This window comes from Mesocricetus auratus, unplaced genomic scaffold (genome assembly GCF_017639785.1).
Source record: "Mesocricetus auratus isolate SY011 unplaced genomic scaffold, BCM_Maur_2.0 Super-Scaffold_100041, whole genome shotgun sequence".
Taxonomy (NCBI): Eukaryota; Metazoa; Chordata; class Mammalia; order Rodentia; family Cricetidae; genus Mesocricetus; species Mesocricetus auratus.
Genome location: NW_024429218.1, coordinates 1,136,239 through 1,145,315, shown reverse-complemented (window position 1 = coordinate 1,145,315; position 9,077 = coordinate 1,136,239). Strand labels below are relative to the sequence as shown.

Below are 9,077 nucleotides of genomic sequence, written 5' to 3'. Positions count from 1 at the left end.
GTTTTCCTTCCAGAATTTTCTGTAGGGCTGGGATAGTGGATATGTATTATTTAAATCTGTTTTTTTTCATTAAATATCTTGTTTTCTCCATCTATATTGATTGAAAGCTTTGCTGGGTATAGCAGTTTTGGCTGGCATCTGTGGTCTCTTTTTTATTTTTAAATTTAAATTTAGATACAAGGTTGCTTCACATGTCAATTCCAGGTCCCTCTTCCTTTCCCTCCCCTCCTCCCATGCCCTCCCACCAACCCCTCCAATATCCCCTCATTTCCCCAGGGAGGGTGAGGCCTACCATGGGGGTGTCCATAGTCTGTCATTTCATCCGGGGCAGGGCCTAGACCCTCCCCTGAGAGTCCAGGGTGAGAGTGCACCTCTCATTGTTGGATGGGCACCCAAAGTCCATTTGTATGCCAGGGGTAAATACTGATCTACTACCCAAGGCTCAATAGATTACCTAGGCCTCCTCACTGACACTCATATTCAGGGGGTCTTGATCAGTCCCATGCTGGATTCCCAGGCATTAGTCTGGGATTCAAGAGCTAACCCTTGTCAGGTCAGCTGTTTCTGGGGGGTTAAACCAGCCCAGTCTTAGCCCCTTTGCTCATCACTCCTCCCTCTCTGTCACTGGCCATGGGCTCTCCACTTCCTGGCCTCATGGATGGAGAAATGGACTAGGATGCTGGGGTGCTTTGGATACCACAGGGATGGATGGGAGCCCCAGTGGTAGACCACAGGCACAGGAGTGTGGCCTGGAGACAGGCCCTGGTAGTCTTAGTCACATGGGTGGAGCAGGAGACTAGGATGCTTGGGTGGGTTGTCTCCTTCTATTGTAATGGAAGCCATAGTGGCAGTCCCCAAGCACTGGGAGGTGACCCAGAAATGGGCCCTTGTTTACCTGGACCTGTGGGTGGAGCAGGAGTCTGGGGAGCATTGGCTCCAGCCACTCAGATGGAAGATGCAGTGGTATACACCAAGCACAGGCAGTGGGTCTAGTCCTAGTCCGGTGGGGAAGCAAGAAACTAGGGTACCTTGGCTCCTGCCACCTCCAGGATGGAAGCTGCAGTGGTAGCACCCAGGCACAGGCAGGTGGCCTGGAAATGGATCCTGATTTACCTGGTCCCATGGGTGGAGCAGGAGACTTGGATGCACTGGTTCCCACTGCTGGGATGGAAGATGCAGTGCTAGACCCCAAGCACAGGCAGCTGGCCTGGTCCCATGGGTGGAGCAGGAGACTAAGGTGCTTTGGTTCCCACCTCTGGAATGGAAGATGCAGTGGCAGTCCCCAAGCACCATCAGGTGGCCTGGAAATGGGCTCTGGTTTATCTGGACCCATGGGTGGAGCCCTGTAGTGACATATTGCCTTGCCAGTGAACTTTTGGTGCTTGTCACACCCTTTGGGCATGGTTTCAGGTACAGATATGACTCATTATAGAGGAGGTGCTGGCTCGACCTCTTTTGGGTTTCAGAGAACATCAGAAGGGCAGAGACTGCATCTTCTGAAGCCGGAAGACCGTAGTGGTTATTTACTCCAATCTGTGTAAGCGCTTCCCTAATAAATACCTATTTATCATTTATCTTGTGCCTAGTGAGCTCATTTAAAAATACAAACAGGAGATTCTATTAATTATGTAGGATATAAAATAGGTCTATAGATAATTAGACAACAAAAAGTACAGATCATAAGAGATCAGTATCAGACTCTTAATGATCTTCAAAAATTTCTAGGAGAGATTTTCCAACTATAGACTATTACCAGAATAGAAGGACATTATCTAAAAAATTTGAAAAAGGCCCTAAAAGGTGACAAGGACATAAACGGTCCAAGAATATTGTCAACTGAAGCTGAAAAAGAATTGGAATGGGTAGAAAAACTACAAAAAGTATATGTGGACCATGTGGATCCCAAGCTCAATTACATTCTGGCTATGTTACCATCTAGGGATGGTACATTTCAGGGATTTTGGTACAGAGAGAAGATACCATATTAGAATGGATATTTCTACCACATAAACAGAATAAAAACATATATAGAAAACATTTCTAATTTGATTTTAAAAGGAAAGTTAAGACTTTGTCAATGGACAGGAATGAACCCAACAGGAATTATAGCACCTTTAACTAATGGGCAAATTTTCTCCTTATTAAAAAATATGAATATTCGCAAAGAGCTTATATGGGAAAGATTTGCAGCAACTATCCCAAAAATATTAGAATAAAATTAATAAAGAAAACCATTTGGATTCTTCCATGCACAGTAAGGAAAACACTAATCTCTGGAGTCTCTACATTCTACCCTGAGGCAAACAGATAACCTAAGGCAGGATATAAATCAGAAATATAAGTAAAGTGGTTCAAAGTCCTTATAACTCTGTGCAAAAGGCATAATTATATGCTATCCTCATGGTACTTATGGATTTTACAAAACTTCTCAATATAGTTACTTACTCTCAATATGCAGAGAGTTGTCTTACACATTGAAGCATTGAAACTGCTGAATTTATTTCTGATGATACAGAATTAACTTCATTATTTATTGGAACTCATGATATATATACACATATATATCTCACATCAGTTCCCATACAGGTTTGCCATGTCCTCTAGCACAAGGTAATGAAGAAGTTGATCTATTATTAATAGAAAGTGTGCTCAAGGCCTCAAAATTTCATTTAAAAATACCATGTGAATAGCAAAGGTTAAAAAAAGGATTTTTCAAAAAAAAAAAAGGATTTTTCCATCACTTGGCAACAAGCTAAGGAAATAGTAAAAGAATGTCCTACTTTTTCCTTCTATAACCAAACTCCTTTTACTAGCAGATAGTAATCCTAAAGATACATAGAAATGAAATTTGGCAAATGGATGGGTTTCACTTTGCATAATTTGGAAAATTAAAATATGTACACCATGCAATAGACACATTTTCAGGACTTAAATGGGCAACTGCTCTGAGCACTGAAAAGGCTGATTCTGTTATTACAAACCTTTTGTAAGCAATGACTACTGTGGGTATATCAGCATGAATGAAAGCTGACAGTGCACCAACATATGTCTTCAGGAAATTAAAACAGTTTTTTAAATATTATAAAATAAAGCACATTACAGGTATACCATACAATTCTAAGGGACAAACAGTTGCTGTTATTTTTTGTTTTGTTTTTTGTTTGTTTGCTTGCTTTTGGTTTTTCGAGACAGGGTTTCTCTGTATTGTTTTGGAGGCTGTCCTGGAACTTGCTCTGTAGACCAGGCTGGTCTCGAACTCATAGATATCCGCCTGCCTCTGCCTCCTGAGTGCTGGGATTAAAGGCGTGCGCCACCAACGCCCGGCTAGGACAAACAGTTGTTAGGAGATCTAATCTCACCTTAAAGGAAATGTTCTATAAACAGGCAGGGGAAATCAAGACCCCTCCCCACACAACAGATTACATAATGCTGTCTAATCTTAAACTTTCTTAATGCTAATGAGATAGCAAAACTAGCTGCAGAAAGGACAATAGGAAAAACTTCTGAGATAAATCAGTCAGTGTACTTCAAGGATGTGTTGACTTCAGAATGGAAAACAGGAGGAAGTCAGTTTTGCCTTGTTTCTACAGGAGAAGTAAAGCTATGGATACCATCAAAGTTATTCAAGATCCTATTTGAACATGAGAAACCTCTTGAAGAGGAGAAATGATAGGTCATCCACCAAGGTAAATCCCACAAGTTGTAAGGAAACCTCACAAAGTTTGGGGCAGGGTTTTTTTTTCTTGTCTTTACAGGAAAACAGAAAATGCCCATCTTAAAGAAGCCAAAAGACATCAGATGTGTAGATGCCTAAGGAAAACAGGATAGCTATCCAGAAAGAATCATCAAACAAAGAAGAATCTAACTTATGGTAAAATCTAACAGGGTAAAATCTCTCTACCTAAACACCTATATCTCTTTACTTCTCAGTACATTAGTAGTTCCAATTCCTGTAAAAAAAAATCAAAGCTGGCTTTAAATTTCTGACTGTGGTTCTCCTTCTCTAAATCCAAACATGTTGTTAAAAGAAAAATTCAGAGATTCTGCTCCATATCAAAAGAGCCAACTGGTGCAAGACATAAGAAAACAAAAATCTAGGGACTATTATTGTCAAAACTCTGTTCTCTCAAAAAATCCTAATATTCCTCATACTTATTTTCATCCTTATTGATACCAGTCCCAGTATGCATACATATAAAATTCACTCTCTGTGTTGATATTAATGTTTAAATCTTCCACAGTGAACAACAAAATTTCCTAACAACAGTCTTTGAAGTCTCTAGAAAGAAGATGGGGCCCTATAACACTGATTTCACTTGATGTCGTTCAACTAGTAGACACCACTCTAGGATTGGCTTGGGACAGTACTGGTCTAGACAATTCCAGATTAGCTAGATGAGATAGTGTACCTTCCTATAACACCCTGCCAGAGCTTCAGATAATAACTTCAGGCAAGTATCACCTGCTACTCAGAGACCAGCTACAAATGTGACAGTTAGTCCTCTTGAGACTTAACTATTGCTTTAATTTTTTTTCCTATAGGATCCTCTGCCCCATGACAGCTGGGTGTAGTTCTAAGAAATTAATGCCCCTTTCCCTATAGTTGGCTTAAATGGTCTATTGGGTTTTTCCCTAGAAAATGGATAATTATCACCTGCTAAGGGTTTGTTAAATTGTGTATGGTTGGGAATTGAAAATGATGTTCAGACTCAGGAATTTCTTTTAGAAAATTTTAAAGGGTATGAATGGGATATGATACATGTAGATTAGTATATCTTCTTGTGAACTGTTTTAGCAACTATTAGTTATAGACAACTTACATTGTTATAGATTCTTATAAAAAATTAATTTTGTATTCCCGTCTTGGATAATTTGTACATTGTTTCAAACCTGAAATCATATTTGTTATGCTGGGTAGGCTCTTTTTACTGTCTATACAGTTCTACCTCTGGTCAAGATATTTCAGTTCTACCTCTGATATAGAGATTTGCATATATATATATATATATATATACATATATACACATATATGTACTTAGTTACAAATTTGAGGTCATTCTTCTTATGCTGCACATCAGTTTAAAATTATATTTGGGAAGCTTCAGTCACTGAGGAATTACATTTCTGAGAAATACAGATTATAGTTACCCATGCCTCTTATACCTAATGATGTTAGACAGGTTCTATATGTGTTCAGAGATGTACCCAATATAGATACTTGGTCTTCAAACACTTCCAGAACCTACAGAATATGGCATTTAAATGTTTAATAATTTAGAACTCTGTTGACACAAGACACAATTTCTCCTGACAGCACCCAGCTATTTCCAAGAATATGATGGGCACCAATGACACTCCATTTGGAGTTTGTTTTCTTCTAGGCTACTGGCCATTTGGACAAAGAACTGCCTCTACCTTGACTGCTGACTTTGGAGATGCTGTAACAACTGGACTATCAGGAGATAAACTTAAAGAAAAGAGACTGCTGAACCTAGACAAGTCGGGGTAAGACAGTGTTTCAGTTTTCCTGCTTCTGAGATGCTCTGTCAGATACACTAGGCCTTAGCGAAAGTTGGTTGCCCTTATGTTACTGTGAGACCTTGGGTGACTGTCCGGACAGCCTGCTGTTTCTGTCTTTGCTTGCACCTTAGGGAGTCACACACTTATACATCCTGCTTACCCTATTAATGTTATTTTCATTCTCATGTCTTTGACGAAGTTGAAGACTAGATAGTCACAGTTAATATTCACTCTTATATAAAAAAATACTAGGTACAAGACTTAAACTTTCCAGATTAGGACAGCAATCAGAGTAATCTCTGTTATATATCATTACCCTGGGATTGGACATGTAGAATGTGTCTATTGTTCAGTGTTACCCTTTGCCGGTCATAGGTCTTTTTTTTTTTTTTCAGTTTAAATTTAGATAAGAAACAAGGTTGCTTCACAAGTCAGTTCCAGGTCCCTCTCCCTTTCCCTCCCCTCCTCCCGTGCCCTCCCCCCATTTCCCCATGGAGGGCCTCACCCTCCCTGGGGTTGTCCATAGTCTGTCATTTCATATAGGGCAGGGCCTAGACCCTTCCCGAAGAGTTCAGGGTGAGAGTGCACCTCACATTGTTGGATGGGAGTCCAAAGTCCGTGTGTATACTCGGGATGGGTACTGATCTGCTGCCCAAGGCTCAATAGATTAATTTGTGTATATTGTTATCTTTCCTTCTCCTGGAATATACTTGATATTTGTTATCATTGTATATAGTTTTGTATCAAGCTTAAAACCCTCTTCTTTAGGCAAAAGGGGAATTGTAGTGGCATCTTGCCTTGCTTGTGAACTTGTAGTGGTAGCCACACCCTTTGGGCATAGTTTCAGATATAGACATGACCCATTGTAAGGTAGAGGAGTGGCTGGCTAGAGAACATCAGATGGGTAGAGACTACATCTTCTGGAGCAGGAAGACTTTGGTGGTTATTTACTCTAATCTGTGTAAGTGCTTCCCTAATACATACCTATTTATTATTTATATCCTGGGTCTGGTGGGCTCATTTAAAGCATACCTTTCACCCAACCAAATGAACTGTCAAGTTTTCATTTTCATTTTCTGTGTGTATGTAAATATGTATTACATGTGCATATGTATGCAGACAGGTTCGTTTGAACACATGTGGTATGTGAATGCACCAACAGAAAGCAGAGGTCAGCTTCAGATAGAGTTCCTCAGGAGTCATCCTCCTTGCTGTTTTTGAGAAGGGGCCTCTCACCCTAGACTAGGCAAGCTCTGGGGGTTCTTTTGTCTCTTCCTGTCCAGGACTGGGGTTTTCAGATGTGTACTGTGGTACCCAGCCATTTTGTGCAGGTTCTTGGGATCCAACCTGGGTTCTCATGCTTGTGTGGCGAGCGCTTTACTGACTGAGCCATCTCCATCATAATCTTTTTTAAAATTTCTTTTTATTTTAATTTACAACTCAGACCGTGTTCATTCAGTGTAGAACAACTGAATAATTCATGCTTGTCTGAACATCTGTTTGTGGAATGCCTTTAGTTTTACAAGGTATGAGTACAAATTAATTATTTCTTAACAGATATATTTTGTCTGGCATATGCTAAACCATTAGATCCATGGAGTGGGCCACAGGACTGGTTGGCTGTTCAAGATGATAAAATACTGACATCTGTATCTCATAATCTATAAGTATCATGTGGACAGTATGATCCTGTTAACAACAGACAAGAGTACTGAAGGGTTGGAAGTGACCCTCAGCAAGCCCAAAACCATCTGACGTCAGTGGGTGAAGAAACCACTCTTTGAGGTAGTGTTTCCTGGGTTCTGACTGGGAGTCTTCCATGAAAATACAGGCTTGGAAAAGTGAGGACAGCCATTTCAAGATTGCCCAGATGAGAGCAGAACTATAAATTCAAGTTATCTACAATTGTGATGTCAGAGTTTCTATGTTCAATCAGTTCTTGTTTTATGTAATATTGGCTGCAGTGTATTGTTTCTGATAACTGGAATGCATCAAAGAGAAATGATGCAGTGTTTTCTGGAAGTAAAATGATGAGCATTCTTACGGAACAAAGAACTTTCATTGCTGAAGTTGCTAAGATCTATGGTAAGGATTAATTTCTTACAGTTTAATATGACATTTATTTTAAAAGTTGCTGTGTGCTTAGTAATGCCCAATTGAGTGCTAATACTCAGGACAATATCTAAACATTGGATGTATTTATAGAAGACATGCTGAATACATTAACAAGTAAAGTGAAAGGATCTAGAAGTAAAACAGTATTTGTCCTTAGGAAACAGGGACAGACACAACAATGACCAAAGAAAAGAATTTTAAAAGCACATAAAATATCATTGAATTAACAAAAGAGGAGACAGTCTCAGTGTTGGCAAGCAAGCCACAACCAGTAATTCTGTCTTCTTTATTGGGATTATAGCCCATGTCATCAATAGCATCTATGCTGTTGCCATTTTTGTCATTATCATCACTGCTATGGCAACCCAAGAATGAATCACCTATCTAAAATCATACACAAAAGGAAATACACAGCAGCTTTGCTTTCACATCTCAAACAGCAAAAGACTGGGAAATAGTAAATGATTAGTGCTTAGTTAAAATGAAAAGGACGTTAGATCTGCATATTTAAAGTGTAGGACAGAAAACTTAGTGTAGATAGGACTTAATACTCCCCATGTCATCAGGCATCCACTGTGAACTTTGGTACACATCCCTGGGACATGGAACTGCTGAGCAAGGTGTTGCTATCATTATCCACCTTCCAGTTATGAGGTGCATACTGTTTCTCTATTAGTCTTTATAAATATTTAGTGTGTGTGTGTGTGTGTGTGTGTGTGTGCGTGTGTGTGTGTGTATGATTCTGCAGAGACCAGAAGACAAGTCAGATTCCCTGAAACTATAGCTGTGACTTGATATGAGTGATGGGAACTGAACTCTTGTCCTCTGCAAGAGCAGCAAGTGTCTTAATTGTTGAGCCATCGCTCCAGCACCCATTCATTACATTTTTATTTTTGAGGAAACTCATGGTCAGAGAAATTAATTAATTTAAAGTTTGCTGTCACTTCCTGTCTGGCTTGACAAAATGTCAGTTCTTTTTTTCACCTTAAGTTCTGATCTCTTAACACTAAATCACCAGAACAACTCACTGGCACTTTCTCAGGCATCAGAACTGACCCACTGACTTCCCAGTGGAGCCAAGAGTTTCTATATATATCTGTACTGGTGTCTTTCATCTAGCCCAGCAGAATTTAAATCAGGGTGTTACTGTCATGCTCTGGCTCAAACCAGCTACAGTCCTAGGGATCATAGGGCTGAAGAGAAAACTCTAAAGATCGACAACAGCAAATGTGCTTAACTTTCAGTGAGAACATCTTAAAAGAGCCACGTGATCAAAGAGGAAGCAAAAAGAAGAAAATTTCCTCCTATTCCAGTTCTGATAAGAGTGATGATATCTAATTCCATGGGTAATGAGGAGTATTAAATGGAAATGTATCGATACTTAGTATTATGTCTTTCTGTTATAAAGATCTCTGTAGCTGTTTGCTAATATGTTATCACTT

General features: G+C 39.6%; 1 long non-coding RNA gene across 1 annotated transcript; it reads left to right on the top strand.

Annotated features, from left to right (window-relative positions):
- Nucleotides 1-3,621: 3,621 nt before the first annotated feature.
- On the top strand, nucleotides 3,622-7,590 carry LOC121135682. Its single transcript, XR_005872783.1, has 3 exons — nucleotides 3,622-3,686; nucleotides 5,382-5,505; nucleotides 7,078-7,590. It is a non-coding gene; the product is annotated as an uncharacterized LOC121135682 (long non-coding RNA).
- The last annotated feature ends 1,487 nt before the right edge of the window (nucleotides 7,591-9,077 follow it).